This window comes from Neocloeon triangulifer, unplaced genomic scaffold, assembly GCF_031216515.1.
Source record: "Neocloeon triangulifer isolate White Clay Creek 2 clone unplaced genomic scaffold, ASM3121651v1 ptg000004l, whole genome shotgun sequence".
In the NCBI taxonomy this organism is placed as follows: domain Eukaryota; kingdom Metazoa; phylum Arthropoda; class Insecta; order Ephemeroptera; family Baetidae; genus Neocloeon; species Neocloeon triangulifer.
This window is the reverse complement of record NW_026775547.1, coordinates 4,984,332-5,002,222: the sequence shown is the minus strand read 5'-3', so window position 1 is coordinate 5,002,222 and position 17,891 is coordinate 4,984,332. Positions and strand designations below refer to the sequence as shown.

The following is a 17,891-nucleotide window of genomic DNA, read 5'->3' as shown; positions in this document are numbered from 1 at the left end:
TCAGTGAGTTTGGAATTACATTCCGGGCCATTTCTACATAAGACTTGGAGTTTAAATATTTGAATTTTGTTAAAACTTTAAATTTATTAGAATAATGAAGTCTTTTTGATTATAATCGGCTTTTAACTCCATTTAAAAACAAAGATAATACAAAAAATTTTATACTATTTTTATTAAATATTAAAATAATAAATATTACTGGTTCATCAGTTCATTTTATACTTTTTTTTACTTTTTTTATTAATTAGTTTATTTTAATACTATGTTGATTTGTTTTAATTCTGGATTATTTTAGACTTATGACCATGATTAGGACATAATTAAATATGTTTTTCGATATTTATTCTTTTTTTACTGAGTGTTTGCAATAGTTTAGAACAATTAATTATTTAAAAAAAGAATCTTGTTTTCGGAGAATTGAGCACTATTCTAAAATATTATATGAATAGGATTTATGATCATTTGCTTGATATTATGTTTAAATTATTTAATAATTTATTTAAAATTTTTTGCTACCATTCAATTTACTTTAAAATTAATAAACATTTTTTCAATTAAAATTTGTGCTTATTTAGCACTTTTGAGCTAAAGTTAATATAACTTAGTTGGATTTTGGAATAAATTAAAAACATGCATCATATATTTATCAATGTTTCATGTCATTCACATCCGTGTGTCATCATTGAAAAACACCACGGCCATTTTTCCTCCCTCTCTCATCATGTACAAAACAACATTGGTGCCGAATTTAATATATTGATATGCGAGTGTCACACCAGCAACTAATTTGCGCCGGAAATTTACGGCCACTGATCGGAGGCTCGTCGGCGGCGTGTGTTTTTGTTAGCGTGTGTGTGTTTTTGCATAATTCATAAATTCACAGCGGGAAAGGGCGAGCGTTGTTTTTTTTCGATAGGGCAAAACGCTCGCGGCGCTCGGCCGCTCATAAATTGCACAGTGTGGTTCTTTTTATCTGTTTGTCTGCTTTGGTTGCATGCATAATTACATTCATAAATTCCAACAAGTGTTTGCAGCGAATTATGAATGTATTTTTGGGTCGTCGAAACCGAGCCTTGTTGTGTGGCTTTGTTATTTTATTAAAATACACAATATGAACAAAAACAACCTCTCTTAAAATAAATATGCATTATAAGGTCTTACAGTGTTTAAAACGGTTAACATAATGGAAGATCAATTTATGTTATAAAGTTTCAACGACGCTTAACGTAATTTACCTAATAGGAAAAGTATTTTTTTCAATTTGCTTTATCATTTGCATCTACCACATAATCGGGTTATATGAACTATTATTGGCATAAAATTTAATAATCTTGAGTCTTGATCTTTAATCATCATAAGTGTGCTATTTGGTGACTCTTAATTTGTAAATTATAAATTAGCTCAAAAAATTGTTCGTAGCAAATTATCATAGTTTAGCATATTAAATTGAAAATCAACAAGAAAAGATTGCCCACAAAATTTTGAACAAAATAAATGTTTTTCACTATTCAATTGAGTTTGAGTTTTCACTAAAAACCATTTTATATTGATGGTCTGTATTATTTTGCTCATAAGCTGCCCATAAAAAAGATTATAATATGTTTAATTACATGAATTTGATAAATATAAAAGCATAAAATTTGATTTTCTTGTATAATGTTGAATGTGTTTTTCTCTTCGCAAAATAAGCGTGACCAAATTGTTAAAAACAAAAACATTTATTCTTCTACATTGTTTTTTTATAAATAATATTTTACAGCAATACAATTTTGTAAAAAAATCTATTTAATAACAGGATATAATTTGAGTTTGGGAACGTATTTAGCTGAAGTTGGTTAACGGTATAAAAGTCGTACTTTTTCCACTGCTCTCATTGATTTCGTCTCTCCGAAAAGGCACGTCTTGAATGAGCAATCAAAACTTTTTGCTCCGAAATTTGTTTGCCAAAAGAAAAAAAGAAAGTTGTGTCGGGGCGCGGCATGTGTCGCCGCAGCGAATAAAATCGGGGTCGTGTCTTTGTTCGTTAAAAAAGAGGGGCGCACACGTCGCACATACATAAAAAGAACCTGCGTATTTCTTATGCTTAAAGACACACACACAGGTGCTGAAAGTTATGCAGCGCACACTTTGACTGGCAAGCAGGTCTCTCGAGTCGAGCCACGAACCCTAACGAAGACGAAAGGCAGTTAATTTAATTTGGTTCATACATATTAAATTTATTGCGAAATATCCCGGCCAAGAGTCTGCGCACAAAAATTTCTGGTTGGCTGCAGGTTGAAGGGGGATGTAATAGAGAATGTGTCACCGGGAAAGTGTTTCTCCACCCTTAGCCATAATAACGCACCCGTCACTCATGATTTGCTGCTTTGCGAGCGAAATTCACGTGTCTCCTGCAGCGGCGGCGGCGAAGCCGTTTTATGTACGACGTGCTTTTTTGTCTCTCAATTTGCAGCGAGGCTGTTCTCGCCATACCAAATGATGATACGAGCGCGACGCCTCCCAGAGATGAGCTAGAATAAAAGTGGCACTCGCTAAATTGACGGAAATAACTCGAACTCGCTGAGGTGTTGTCAAAACAATTGCCTCGGCGCGCGATTTGCATGCACGCGCGTGGAAAATCCTTTCCTCTCTCGCGCCGGCAATTTTTCTTTTCTTGGAAAATTGTCTTATTCTTTCTGCAGCGTTGGTAGAGACTGCTGCTCACCCTCTTAAAGTCAGAAAACAATTTGACTAATTAAAAAAAAAAGGAAAACCTTTTTTTCAATTATAGCCTCAAAAAAAGTAATTTATATATGCAAAGTTTCATAACACCTTTCTTAATGAGTGATTAGTATAAAATTTTATAGTTTTCTTCCTTTAATTTTATAATAAAAAAAAATATATAATTTAATTTCATCTATTACCTAAATAAATAGTATTAATATTATTTTATTTTTTTATGCTTTGAAAAAAACAATAATTTAGAAAAGTAATTTCATAAATAATATTTCTCTTCAATGGAGACAATTAGATCCAACAAAATCAAATATATTTCATCCTCCAGTCTCTTTAATTCTTATTTTTTTTTTGCTCCAAGCAGGCTTCTTGATTATAATTATAATAAACTTTTAATTTGTATTGAACAAAATAACGATACTCCAATGAAAAATAAGCTTGAATTCTGATCTTTTTAGACAAATTAAATTTTTCTTTGAATTTTTCGATCTCTCCAGCAATCAAGAGCCTTTACAAATTTTCCACCTCATTATATCTTCTTATTTTTACAAGCTGAGGCTTTAAAAAAAACACTACAGATTTGATATCCCCCTTATATATTTAATTGAGATATATTTAGAAGCAAGCACAATTGATTTAATTGTATTTTTGTATATATATTTGTTTAATTTTTGCTATTGTAGGATATCAGTTTAAAATGATAAATTCTATCAAATTGTTAGCATCAACTTATACCTCAATTCATCATGAACCCAGCTGGCTAAAAATAAACTAATGATGTGAGTTCAAAATCTTTGAACTTAAGAATATAATTGATAAATTTTCTGTTTAGAAATTTTTGGTTCGAATAATGGGCTACAAATTGAATTTTACACCCTTTAAACTCTGAGAAAAGCCTTGATCATGAATAAATTTTTACTTGTGTCAGTAAATGAGAGTTCAATCTATTAAACGCACCAACCCACAGAAAGTTTTTGCAAGCCATTCACTTGAGTGACTGTGCTACAAAGTTTGGAGTTCTTTTTTTCACATAAGGGGAGAGAAAAATTAGCTTCGAATGATAACTGGGGCTGCTGCATTCCTAAAAGTGTAATGCACCCTCTGTTCTGGTTGAAGAGAGTTTGCCAGAGGGTAAAGAATGAGAAGAAGTGCATGTGTATGTTTCCACCACTTTATTTATTTTTCCGCACTTTGAGTTATTTATCTGGTTGGATGGACGCGCATTTAAAAATACTACACTCGCGTGTGTGTGTAAAAAAAAACGAGAGAGGCTGAAACACATGTACACGCCGGCTCGGCATGAATTGCTCTCGCACGGCACAGACAGAAGCTCGCTGGCTCGCATACACTACATACACAAATAAAAAGCTGCAGAGAAGAGAGAAGTTGGGGCGGAAAAAATAACACACACACTAAAAAGAGGGCCGTTTGGAGGGCGCTGAATGGAATGGATGCCGCGCTCTCTCTGTTTTTTTCTGTATTGAGAGCACCGGCTACTGCTCTCTGGTGTTATAATAAAATGCTGCGAGTGCATGAATGGGTACACACATGAAGTCACACCATCAACAAATAAACAACGGCCAGATGAAAGAAACAAACCACCGCTGAAGCGAGAGGCTGACGAAGCAGCAGAGAGAAAAAAGCTCCGCCGCCGCCGCCGCCGGTGCGATGAAATGGAAATGAGACGCCTGCAATATCAGCGCGCCACCGTAGAGTTTATTTTCATTTGCATAAAATTCTCCGATAATGAAGCAAAGATATGGGAAATTTTATTCTGCATTGAAAAGTTTCTCGTTAATGCAAGGAGTAAAATGTGAAAAAAATCTGTTGAAGAAACTCTTCATTGTATTGATTTAGTCTCTTGAAAGCAGTAGTTCTTGATTAATGTAAAATAAAATGAGTACAATTCTTGAAATAAATTTTTTTAATTATAAAAGTTAAAAGTATTGAAAGTATACAAAAAAATCAAATTAAGTTTTTAAAATTTCGATTTAAAAGAAAAAAAAAGTGTACGTTGAACAAACATTGATTTTTTTTTAAAGATTTTCAAGAAAATTGGTTTGTATTTTTTTTTTCAACTCAAATTTTGTTTATAGTTTTCATTTATAATTTTTGATTATTTGGATGATATTTATTTCAATATACGATACGCAGATATTTCCTTGTGGTACAGCTACAAAATTAATTTCCAACTAAACTGAATTTATGACGAATGGAATGAAAAAAAAATAGATTTTATTTGTAATTTGACATTTCTTACACTTAATTGAAAATTTAAAACTGATTTTATTATTTTGGAAATGAAGACATCCTTTATTGATAGAGTGATTTTTACCAAAGCTTCATTTTTTTTATTGTTTAAAAATAATTAAAACAATTGTGCGATAAAATTTGGTGGTAAAGCTAAAAGCTATACTGATTTTACAAATTTTTACATGTAATTATATTTAATGTCAATATTTATTATTACAAATCAAACACTAGTGATTGAGATCTTCCGCACCCATTAACAATTTTTTTTTAGTATTAATTATCCATAGTAAAAGTGAAACAATTTTGAAGTATATGCAATTTTCTTACTGTAGATTATAAGTATTTTGTTAAACTATTTGAACTTATTTTTTTATTGTTAGTCTGCTAAATAATAGTTTCAATATTTAGTTTTCTCATAACATTTCATATTAATGCTTAATACACAAGCAGCACATCATTAACCTCAATACAGGAATGTCTGTGCCAAAAATTGTAGCAAAAATTTTGTTAAATTTATCAAAATCAAACCAAGCCTTGATTATCAACAAAGTAAGCGCAGGCATGGCGGTGTTGCGCGATTCAGCTGTTAGATCAGCCTGTGACGTCACGTCAGCGAGCACCGAGCTCTGGTGGGCGTCAGCACCGAAAAATCACTTATAAGAGCGCCACCGGTGGCGCTTAGTTGGAACTTCTGATAACAACACACCGCGTCATGCTCTTTTTCTCGGCACCGTATCTCGCAGAAACCAAGGAAACGGAGGAAATTTTCGGCGCACTGACCAACTCACAACCTCACCGCCCTGAACCCTCCCTGCAGGTAACTAAAATTGGCCGATTTTGATTCAAAATAGCCACAACTTTAGCCTATATTTTTCACCAAGCGCCCCTTACATTTCCATTTAAAGTTTAGAAATATTCGGCCTCTGATTGGGCGCGGAAAAAGTTCATCAAGGAGGTAAAATCAACTCGTTGCCATACAATATTACTTCGCTGATATAATCAAGGCTTAATTGAATTGAACCTTATACAGTAAAGTTTAATATTATGGGAATTGAGACAAAGGATAATACCTATTACGTTCTATCAAGGATTGCATCTCAAATAAATGTTGCAATCAAAGTAAGAACAAAATAGTCTCGCTTCTTTCGAATTCAAATAAGAATCCCTTCAAGCCTTTTGCAGTAAGCAATTCTCGAGAACGGAGCGGAAACCGCTTGAGAGTACAGAGCGTCTCTCTGCATTTCAACGCGCGAGCAGAATTTAATTTGCAACGTGCGATGAATTTTCTGGGCCGAAAGCTGTTGAAACTCGCGAGTCTCGGAGCGATTATTTGTGCAAAATGTATTCACGAGTGCGACGGCTGGTGCTGTGCTCGGCAAAAAGGAATCTGGATGCGCGGGTCATCCGTACATAGAGTGTGTGTGCTCTGCCATTTCACGGTTCGCGGCGCCCCTCTTTTCCGTCCGGCCGAGAAAAGATATCCCGGTCGCTGCTGCTGCCGGACAAAGCGAGTTGCATAACCTGCAATGCCCCAGGGGCGCTTTGCTCGCTCACTCGCTCCACCAGCCGGCCAATTCTTTTTAATTGCAAAAATGGGCCGCCGGCGAGGTGGTTTTTGCACCGGGCGTTCAATTAGTGCCTCGTCAGATTCAATTGCAGTGGTTTCAATTATGCGGTGCATGGATTTCCGATCGATATGTGAGCGCGCGAGAGACTCGCGCTGCCACTCCAATCAGCTCTCTTTAATGGGGTTTGTTATTGGTTTGTTAGTAATGATTTTTACATTGGAAAAAACATGGACTGTTTTTATTTTTTAACTGGACAAAGAGCATAATTATGAGAGAACAACGCAGATGATCAATGGCATGAATTTGTTGAGTTTGTCAAGAGTGTTTTTAATTTGCAGAAGTTATATCGGTGGTATTTTAGTGTAAATTTTTACTCTGCTGATTTTTTTTCTAAAATACTTCAGAGATCAGCAAGGGAGCAATTTTATTTAATAAATAAACTTCTATGTTAATCTGGAACATTCTGAATTTTTATTCAAGTTTGAGATTGACAAGTTGACAACAAACTCCTGAGAATTTATTTTATTAAAAAAATAATTAAATAGAGAAAATCAGAGAAAACGAATATAAATTGCGACATATGTGTTTGAATTTTTTCTTTATTCTATATTTATTTCTAAATAAGATTGATTGAAGTTAAATAATATCAAAATTTAAACCTGATAATGTCGATTATAATTAATGTCTTTTGAGATCGCTAATGTTCGGACTCCACAAGTAATCATTTTTATCGACTTTTCATTATAACCTATGGAAAAAAATTTCCACACATTTGTTTTGCGGGTCAGTATATGTATTCAGCACAGGCAAAATAAAAGCCGTGAGGCCGAATGCACATAAACAACAGTGTGGGCATGCAATTGCAGCCGCAATTAAAACTGCGCGCAATTAAGCACAGCTCGGCAATGATTGCCATTATTATTGCTCCATTTTCGCCATTTGCGAATTTGCATATATCGACTGAACAGGCTGAGTGGATGGATGTATGGGGCGATTGAGGCGCGGAATAATTGGCCACTCGGCTGGATTGCAGTGTCTGGCTCTCCGTCACTCTCGCAAGGCCCAAGTCAAACCACTTAAAAGCGTCATTGTTCGTCGCTGCCAATTGAAAATCGCGATTGAATTTCACGAGCCACTAATTACGGCCGCAGAAACACTATTGCCCGGGCCAGCTGCCTCTCTTGGTCCCCCTTTGTGCTCGCGACCAGCATTCCTCGACGCGGCCGCTTTTCAATGGACCTTTTCCCGCCAAACTGCCAAAGGGGTCGATTCATCCCTCGCCTACAGTGGAATTTCGGTAGAAGCGACCACTGAGAATTCCTGTCGTTTTATTCAGACAGTGACGGAGAAAAATAGACAGTTTATTTTTATTCCTATTGCTTCCAAAAGTGATAAATAAACTGGGGTAGAGTATTTTTTCACTCCGAAACTGTATATTCTGACGACAAATCTTTGAATTTTGACATCTGATTCAATATTTTTGTAATTATTAAAAATAAGTTTTCATGGATAATTTGTTTTATTTTTTTTTAATGCGCTTTCAGATTTTATTCTTTACTTAAGGACTAATTTTGGATCTTTTAAGACTTTTTATAAAATTTATTCATTTATAATGTTGATTAGTGAACGTTATTTTTTATCATTATTACTTATCACCATAAAATTATTAAATCAGCTTTAGTCATAGATATTGGAGATTAAAAAACGTATTCAATTTAGTTCTGATATAAATTTGATTTAAAAAAATTTCTTCTAAAGCATAATCGATATTTTTTTTTTTATATCCAAACTTTCAAACACAAAATATAATGTTCTTTTTTCTTCTGTTTCAGGTGAGTCTCAATCAAACTAACATCATTTCCTCCTGTCGGATGTAACCAATGAGGAGATAAATCCGTCGCTCTCCGTGTGATAAGTACCGCGTCAAAGAATTCACCTCTCTTTCGCGAAACTTTATATATTCCACCGTTAAATCCGATATCCGGCTGATCGACTTGAGGGAGGATTGTGGTGCTGCTCATAATACAAATTTGCAACGCCACACGGAAAACTCCGCGCCGAAGAATTTAAATTCGCTGATAACGCGGCGCAAAAGTTTGAATCGAGAGCCTTTAGACGTCTTGAGAGAGACTTGCTCATCAAACTTTTTAAGTATCATTCCTCGAGATAAGAGTGATAAGTCATGGCGCTCGCTCGCAGCGCCAATTTGCGCGATAGACAGATAGTGCGCCTCCTTTCGTGCAAACCAAGCATATTGGCAAGTTTTACTCGCCCATTATAAGCCGCTTGTAATCGATTCGTCTTCAACTTTCGCGTACAAAATACACCTGCACTACCTGCAGTGTTCGGTTTGATTGCATCTTTGCAGAAAAAATTGCTCATCCGATTTGAAACTGAGTCGATCGATTGCGTTGAAGTATGAAAACACTAAATGAATATTATAATAATTAAGCCTCAAATTATTGTATGACAGACTCAAAGATCATGGTACTAGTGAAAATTTAAAACAAAAAAAAGATGGAAATTAATTAATATGAGTCATTTTTATAAAAAATATTTTAAATAAATGCTTACAATTTAAATACTTAAAAACCTTTTAAGGTCTATAAGGTGAAAACTAAAACAAAGTCTCTGATTTACAAATGGAATTAAATATTGAAATCGATCATTTTCTCATAAAAGTAAATATATATCAACTGATTATTTCTACTTCAACAGGGTTTTGAAACCAAAATTTACTTTCTATATGAAAGACTCGTGACTTAAAATCTTTACCCCAAACCTTTAAAATTGAAATTTTTATAAATAAATCCACTAGTATTTAGTTAAAAAAAAATTTTAATGAGTAGAGAAGTCCTGTAGAAATACCAATCACAATTATTTAAATAAAATACGAAAACTATGATGAATTTGAATTAAATTATATTGCAAAATAAATTTTGAAAATTATAATACTCATTTTTCCAAAATAAAAAAACCTTTTACATTCAATTGTTAATTTTTAAATTTTTACATCCTCTCACAATTTGGTGAACATTTTGAGACCTCCATTTAATTTTCATTTTATTATCGGGTTGAATTGTTCATTCGCGCGAATTTGCAGCAAAATGCCGTGATTTTTACCCATTCTACCGCAAAAACGTGAGGTGCGTGTCCAATTTCACCAATCAAAACCAAATCCATCACGGTCAGCTGCCTGCGGCGAGACAATATTTTCCACGCCGGCGAGTTTTGCACTGCTGATAAATTCCGAGCGCAAATAAAAAATTAATTAACGCCCCTTTGCGGCATTCGTTTTTTGCCGCCGTCCAGTCCGAGTGACGTGCTAAAAAAGCGTCCAACTGTATTTCGGGTGCGCAATCAATTAGAAAGCGAGCACGTCAAATCACTTTGTCACCAAACAACGGTCGGCCGCTTTCAATTGCGATCGGCGCGTTTTAAAAAAGTAGCAGTGGAAAAATTCAGCGGCAATTTCACGAGTAATTAAATTGGTCCATTAATTAGGTGGAGGGCGAACACATACTATCCGCTAAGCCTCTAATCACTCCATTAGTTCATCAAGCCACCTCTTTACTCATGCTGAAACAAAACATTCATCATCGTGTCAAATAATTTGGCGGGCGAAAGGTGGTCGAGTGAAAGCGCCAGTGGCGGATCACGTCATTAAATTTCGCCCTCTGACGCCCGCGCTGCAAAATTGCGGCGATTGCAATTAAAGCGGACTCTCCACTCGCGCTAATGATTCGGTCTGCTCGTTCGTTATTTTTCGCCACGGCTGAATGAATGAATGAATGGATATGAGAGATGAAGTATTTGTGTCGATCGTGGTTTGCAAAAGCAGTCAAGCTTTTGATGTTTCTCATTAACGCCCCCAACGCTGCAGAAAAAAAAATTGGTTTGACATTTAATTTCCGAAAGCAGGGCCACCTCGTCGTTTCAACCTTGCAAATCTCCGCTTTTCGTTAAAAGTTGAAATTTAATTATCTTTTCTTTTCTTTTTAGAGTAAAATATACTGGTTCAATAAAAGGCTTGGAATAATTTAATCTTTAATCATTCGCACAATTTCACGATCGTAAAGATCAATTATTGATAAACACGCAAAATAATTTTTACAGATTTTTTACCAACTCCCTAAGTCATTCAATTATTAGTCTTATATAATTGCATAAAAATTTCTTAAGTTTTTAATTAATGGAACAGAAAAAGATTGGGATTATAAAGATTAAAAAGGAGTTGTTTATTTCAAGCTATTTCCATACAAATCCTCAACAAGGAAAATTTCAAAACCTTGATATTTTTTTTAATATTTTAAATCATTCTCAATTTTTCTCATTGTTTATGGTTCCTCTCTCCAACGGTGGTAATTAGAAAATCCTTCAAGTTTCATAAAAAAATCATCTTCTAAGTAGCTTAAAATAAGTGCCAAAAAAAGCTATAGCTTTTTTTTTAAATAATTATATAAGATTTTTCTAAAGGTTTCAAAGAAATTCTGAAATGTTTAGGAAAAAAACAATCACTTTGGTTTATTTACCTTGATTCAATGCTTTACATTATTTGCATTATTTACTTTTTAATATTATGCTGGTTAAAAAAAAATTGAGCTTATTGTATCAATTTGTGTTCGTTTTCCTTTGCAAAATCAATAAAAATAATAAAATGCTTCACTGTTTTGATCTGATTATACGGCATGAAACGACAATTCAGAAATGTAAGAAAATTGCGGATAAAAAAAAAATTAATGCTCTCTGTTTATAAAAGCACATTCATTCCAGAATATAAACCAGTAAAGCTGTTCAAGTTTTATTTTTATCAAATAGAACTAATGCCAGGAAAAAGTAGTTTAAATCCTCAGGTAGCGCAGAGAAAAATGCGAAAATAGGGAGTCTTTTTTTCCCAGCGGGTCTCACACGACTGCGGAGCTTTTTATGCCGAGATCAATGTAAAAACCAATGAAACGAGCAAATCGAAGTGGACTGGTGCGCCCCTGCCCGGCTGCTAGGTGTGTGTGTGTGTGCTTATGCTGGGTGCTGGTGGGCCAAGATTTATTGCGGCCTATAAATTCTTCTCTCTTTTAACAGTGCAAATGTGTCCCGCACAGCAGCACCGCCAGACAGCGCTCACGATAAAGTGTCTTTTTGCAGCGCAGCCTCGCAAATGGCCGCACGGGCCAGGGATTAAGAAAGAGATGGCCATATCTGCCGGACCCGCCGAAAATCTATTTCGCCGCCCCCGGAGGAGGCCGCCGCCCCCGCCCGCATATAAATCCGACGTGCAGGCCTCACCTGGCGCGCAAAGGAAAACGACGGCGGCCGTAAAAATATTTTACCTCCCTCGCGAGAGAGGCAGACATTTGCAGATTTTGCTGAATTTTTTACAGCCGCCCGTTATCATAACCATAAAATCTAGACTCTCTTTGTTCTGCCTCTTCAGCACTGGCGCGCCGCCGATGGTTTCCGCGCAGACAGAGATAATAATGACGCTCGTGTGTCATGCCATGCACGACAGAAAAGCCGAACCGGAGAAGAATATCGGCGGCACACTCGATTATGCAACCCGCGTGGAGCGCCGCTTGAGCAAATTGCCTATGCGGAAATTTGCAGTCACTAAACGCGGCGCTTTCGTCGAATTCGGAAAACGTCTGAGATGGAATACGGATCATTTAGGTAGGTAAAAAAAAATGTGAAGAATATTGATTCAAAGTTACTAGAAGCAGCCCGGGGGAATTTCACCTTGCCTAAAAGAAAAGAGAGTGTGTGGTTCATATTTATTTAGTATTACTCTCTTCATTTGCCTTAAATAAATATCCATTTTTCTCTTCTGGACCTTCTGAAATGGAAACAAAAAATTCGCCTTTATTAAAATAGACTAGCTGAATTAGAAACAGAAAAAGAGCCTTTGGCAGGAAAGTTTTCGTGACCCGAAGAATGATTATTTAAAAACAATCAGCCTTTGATGGAATTGAAACATTTAAAATAAATATATGCAAGAATTTCCATTTGTTTATTTAAAAACTAATTGCTAAATTTAAATGTTCAAAAAATTTTATAATAATATAGCTTGATAAAGTAAACCCACGTTGTTTAAAAAAAAATAGCTTTGGCAAAATATTTCATAAAAAATCCACCAATTTTCCACATCAAAGTTTTATTTTTCAGGCTTTATATATTCGTGGAATTCATGAATGGCCTTTTGAAATTGCTGAACTTTGGTAATTAAACGGTTATTCAGGGGCCCATGTACCACAATTGTTTGGTTTGGCGGTTTCAACTTTTTTGCCTCTCGCGATGAAGCAGTTCTTTGTTCGCTTTCCCTTGTACGTGACTTTTCTCAGAGCGAGCGAGGCACATTAAGTAACTTTTTAATAAATTGCTGGAAAAGGGACAAAAGGTGAATCTCGGAAATTGCTCCAACGACGAGGGAGAGAGGAAAAGGTCGCAAAAAAAGAATAGAAAAAAGGCAGAGCGCGCTCTCTTTTTTTCGCGCCGCTCCTTTGCCGAGGGATATGAAAAACGAGCCGAGATCTGTACACTTTAATGGAGAGGGCATAATAGAGATGAGGTGAGTGTGTGTGTATTGTGCATACACGGTGAAATATGAGATCATCTTATAAATCATGCCGCCTGCCATAATGGTCTGCTTTACAACGGCGCTGCTGCGACCCGGGCGTATCTTAATACATCATGCGCCGCGTAATGAGTCTCGAGCCGGCCCTGCGTGAATATAATACGACTGCCATTTTTACGACTTTAATTTGCACAGCCGCCGTTTGAGCAAATCCAGCGCCGCAGCCTGAGGGATCTTTTCATTTGCGTGCGTGTGTAAGTTTAGTGATACGAGCGAGAGGCGAAATTAAATTGCTGCCTAGCGTTTATGCACGCAAGTGTGTGAAATATTTAATTGAACGAGGCTTGGGAGCTAATTAGACGACGCTGGTGTTTTCTTAATTGGAGCTGCGACAGATTAGACCTTGAGAGAGAACGCGCAGATTGGAGCTACTTCGAGAGCAGCTCCAAGCTTTGCTGCTGATTGGAGAAATTTTACATTCATTTCATCTAAAAGGAAATAATTGTATAAAAAGAATAATCTGATTATAAATTTTCTTTTTCCGATTCCTTTTCATTTTATAAAAGATGTAAAATTTTCTGTTACTCTCGTAGAAGTCCGCAATCAACAAATTATCACGTCGTGCAATTTAAATTAAAAAAAGAAAGATAATCAAATATACTCCATCAATATGATTGGTATTTCCTCAGTGAAAACTCGATAAATGGAAGAAAGTTAAAAAAAAACCGTGTTTAGCTTTCCGAAAATTATGTGCCAAATTTGAATTTCATTGAATTTAGTTTGTACAAATTTTGAATGTATTGAACATTAATTAACTTTTCCGGGAAGAATCCATAAAATCAATCAATTTTTTCCTCAAAAGAACATCAATGATTAATTTAAATTAGCGAAAATTTTAATTAAAAAAGGGCGCGCTTTGTAATAACTAGAATATTTTTTTTTAAGGATACTCATTAAAATATAAAAATTTGAATAAGCTTTAATACGAGCTTTGAATTTTGTGCCTAAGTTGGAAACAATTATTCGCCTCTGCCATGGCAAAAATGAGGTTGAATGAAAATTTCCTGTGTTCTTCCTCTGTATTTTGTGCCACGCTTCAGGCAGAGTGGCGCACGCTTTCAAAGTTTAACAGCAGATATGTGACTAACTATATTAAATTCAGACAGAGCAGAGATGTGTGTGTGTGCAACTACTGTTGCCGTCGAGAGCACCGCTTGCTCGAATTCGCCGCTAAATTGAAACAGCACCGACGGCGTGCTCTCTCATATACATGCACAGTCTACTTTCGCAAAATGTATATCGCTGCAAAGATGAGACGGCTGTGAGCCGCAACGCTGCTTTTTATATGCATCAAATTTAATAGCTAAAACCAGCTTACTTGCTGGCGAAGTGGAGAGAAGCACTCAATTGTGTAATTGGGATCTTCATCCGGCGTGCACAGAGTTTTAAGTAAATTGCAAAAGATTTTTCATACTTGACATCCTTTCCGCATAGTTTTGATATTTCTTCAACTTTAAAATGTAATTCCGTGGCTTTCTCGTGAGACTAACATGGATCATAATTTAAATTGAGGTTTTCAGTAGTGTCTTAAAAATTATTAAGGAAAAATTACTGTAGTGAATCTTTCATTGTAAAAGGTTTAAATTTTTTTTTAATTATCTCTGTTTGCTCTCATCAAAATTAAAAAAAAAGTTAAAAAAATGTTTTTTAATAAATTTCAACATAATATTTAGCCTTTTAATATTAAAAAAATTCTTAATCCTTAATTATTTTAGCCATTTTTTTTATAAAGCGACATTTTTTTAGCATAAGAACAAGACTTTTTTTTGGAAAAATCCCTTTTTTTTAAATAATTCTCATTATTAAAAATCAAACTAAAGCAAATGATGGGAAGCCAGATGGTTGCAAAAAAGTAATTTATATTCACATTTTGGTACAAAATTTTCTCCTTACCAGAAAAATTAATAATTAACAAGTTTATCAAAAACACATTCATGAAGTATTTTGGTTCAATCGATTGTAAACGTTTGACCTTTAGCCTGAAATATAACTTTTGCAGCGGACGTTTTCTTGCAAACATGCATTATTCGTGCCCTTTTCAACTCTGCCGTGCGTCCAAAAGCCGCGCAACAGATTTGCACGCCCTTTGTCGACTCTTGTTTGTCAGTCAAGTTGTTGCCGTCGCTTGCCGTGTGTCGCTTGCTTTATCCGCCGAGCCGTCCTCGCCGCACCCCGAACGTAAAGCTGATGAGATTTTTGAGCATTCCTCCAGGGCTGCACGCAAGTTAAACTCTCTCTTCTCCACATGTGCTATGCAAATGAATATTTCCATGCACGAAACTTTGCAGCAGAAACAAATACCGAAAGAAGAGATCTCTTGAGCGGCTCAAAGTCGCTCTTGAGTCGACATCGATTTTTCAATTAGCCGCGAAATGCCGACGGAGCAGCGAATTTCTGAGTGTTGCGCTCAAAGCTCCCCTTTCTTTCTTTGTTCTCGTGCGGAGAATTTTGTCATAAACAAAAGAAAAGAGAGTGGGCCTGCGTTTCGTCCCGTATGAATTTTTAATGTGAGCATTAACGCGCTCGCCTCCCTCGCGCCTGTGAAATGAAACGTGCTAAACAAGAATGTCTTTTTTTGGATAAAATATTATATTAAAATTCACCAGATAAGTGCAGAATTTTCCGTTGGAGCTGGAATTGAATTAAAAGAATATTTTCGTTCAATAATTTCAAACGCATCTTGTTGAGTGATTCCACTCGTTTTGGTCGCAATATGTATTTCTGCAGAGCCCGAGGACGTCGAATGCGTGTGTCAAAGGAAAAAAAATAATTCCATGGTGCAACATCAAAGGCTCAGATTCCACGTATCATCCACTCTCTCGCTCCGCAGCAATCTTTTTCCTTCTCTCTTTTTATTTTAATATTTGCCTTTGGTGTGCAAACTAAAAAGCAAAGATGTAATCTCATTACGATCTCATGCATTTCAAATTCGCTTTCAAAATCAAAGCTAGCCGAGTGCTGCTTTCTCCTGAGCAAATATCGCATGAGACTCTTTTCTCTTTGGCTCCGACTGCTTCTCCACCGGGAGAGACGGCGATCTGTTGCGTCCTGGGAATAGTTTAGTGGGGTGTGCCACTTTATTTCGTGGAAATCGTCTTTTATAAGGTTGACGGTTGAATAAGTTGAATATTGGTGTAGAATTTAAGAATAAATGGCTGCCAAAATACTGACATAATTAATGATATTAAAGGGATGTTTATTAATCCAACATTCTTAATAATATAATTATAAAATTCTTATTTTTACATTTACATAATACAAATCTAGCGTTTGGTTTTATAAATCAATTTTTAGTGATAAATTAAAGAAAAAATGGCTTACAATTTAATGTAATTTAAGTACTTTTCATCCTAGCAAAGCACATTTTTCTTTCATCTCTACTCCATATCTTCAGAAGGTTGATGCCAGTTTTTTTTCTCCCAATCTTCATTCGTTTCAATCATAAAGTAGCTCCATATTTCCTAGCAATAATCTCGGGGAAATGAAAAAATTGACAAAAAGAGAACTCTGAAACCATTTGAATGTGATTTACTGTAAAGATAATAAGATAAACAATTGATCAAGTCAGCAATAGCTTTGGGTAAAAATCAATCAGATCAAGAACAAAGGTAACCAAATAACATGAAATAAAAGTTAAAATAAAATTTAAAAACCATCCACTGTTTCCTTTACAAATTTTATATGCCTAGACTTTCAATATTAATTTCAAGAATTAATTTTTTCCTATCTTAAGAGTCTTAACATTTCCATCCTCCTAAATCATAAAATCTAAAAATGGCAAATCTCTTCAATGAAAATTGTGTATGTATTTTAAACGTAGATGTGAGGCGAAAAATCTTTATATAATGTTTTAAAGGTGCCAAAATTACTTTTTGTGTGTGTTCGAAAACGCGAATAAATTGTTTCTGGAGAACTTTTGGTGCGAAGCGCAGACTGTGATTGTTCCGAGGCAATTTCAGGCTGCCCCAGTTTCCATGTAGCCACTTTACCGGTCTTTTGGCGCAAGGGGGAAATGCGGCGAGGCCAACTACTGCAGGAGGGATTGATGGAAAATGCAAACCAGATAAAAAGCTGCCTTCGCACACACACGCGCTCGTCATCCCCGTTGAAAGCGCAGGGGGTAAAATACACCTTGACAGTGATAAGAGGTCCAATAAACGGCGCAGCTCCACTCTCGTGCTCTCGTGTAATATGACGTGTCTGACGGTGTCAAATATCGCTGCTCTCTCCATCCCTGCCCGTTCGCCCGCCGCCTTCTGATCATCCCGACTGACAAGAATTTTAATCAGCCGGCAAACGCCCGAAAGGGATATCCCGGGCACACAAACCCTAACGAAATCAGACAGAGCGCTGACCACTGTGGAATGCAATGTGTCCAAATCCTTGACAGGTCACACGGCCACCGGTCTTGAAACATTGAAATGAAACCGAAATGGACTGAAAGTTGTTTTCTCGCGAGCTTTCGATTGGAGCTGAAAGGTCAAATTTTAAATATTCATTGCAGGAAATTCCAAAATCATTTGGCAAAAATCTGAATTATGCTGAACTAAAAGTATGTTCTTTGGAAATACAAATCCCATAATTAGATGTTAGTAAATGTTAATTAAAAAAATTAACTTGTAAAATTTGGAAAACCATAACAAATATAAATTTCCGATAATTTTTTTTTTGTGGGAATGCAAAGTTAATTTTTTTAATTAGTTATTTCCGCTACTAGTGGTTGTCTGAAT

At 35.7% G+C, this 17,891-nt stretch overlaps 1 protein-coding gene across 3 annotated transcripts in view; it reads left to right on the top strand.

The window, feature by feature from the left end:
• LOC132193354 (hemicentin-1) overlaps positions 1 to 17,891 on the top strand; it is a 186,111-nt gene that overhangs the window by 76,630 nt on the left and 91,590 nt on the right. The window contains exon 1 of one of the 3 annotated variants that reach the window (XM_059613972.1): positions 5,705 to 5,785. The exons of the other annotated variants lie outside the window; for them this stretch is intronic. The gene's annotated coding sequence lies outside the window, so the exon portion shown is untranslated. Of the gene's footprint in view, positions 1 to 5,704; positions 5,786 to 17,891 lie in introns of those variants that run through there. 3 annotated transcript variants of the gene reach the window in all.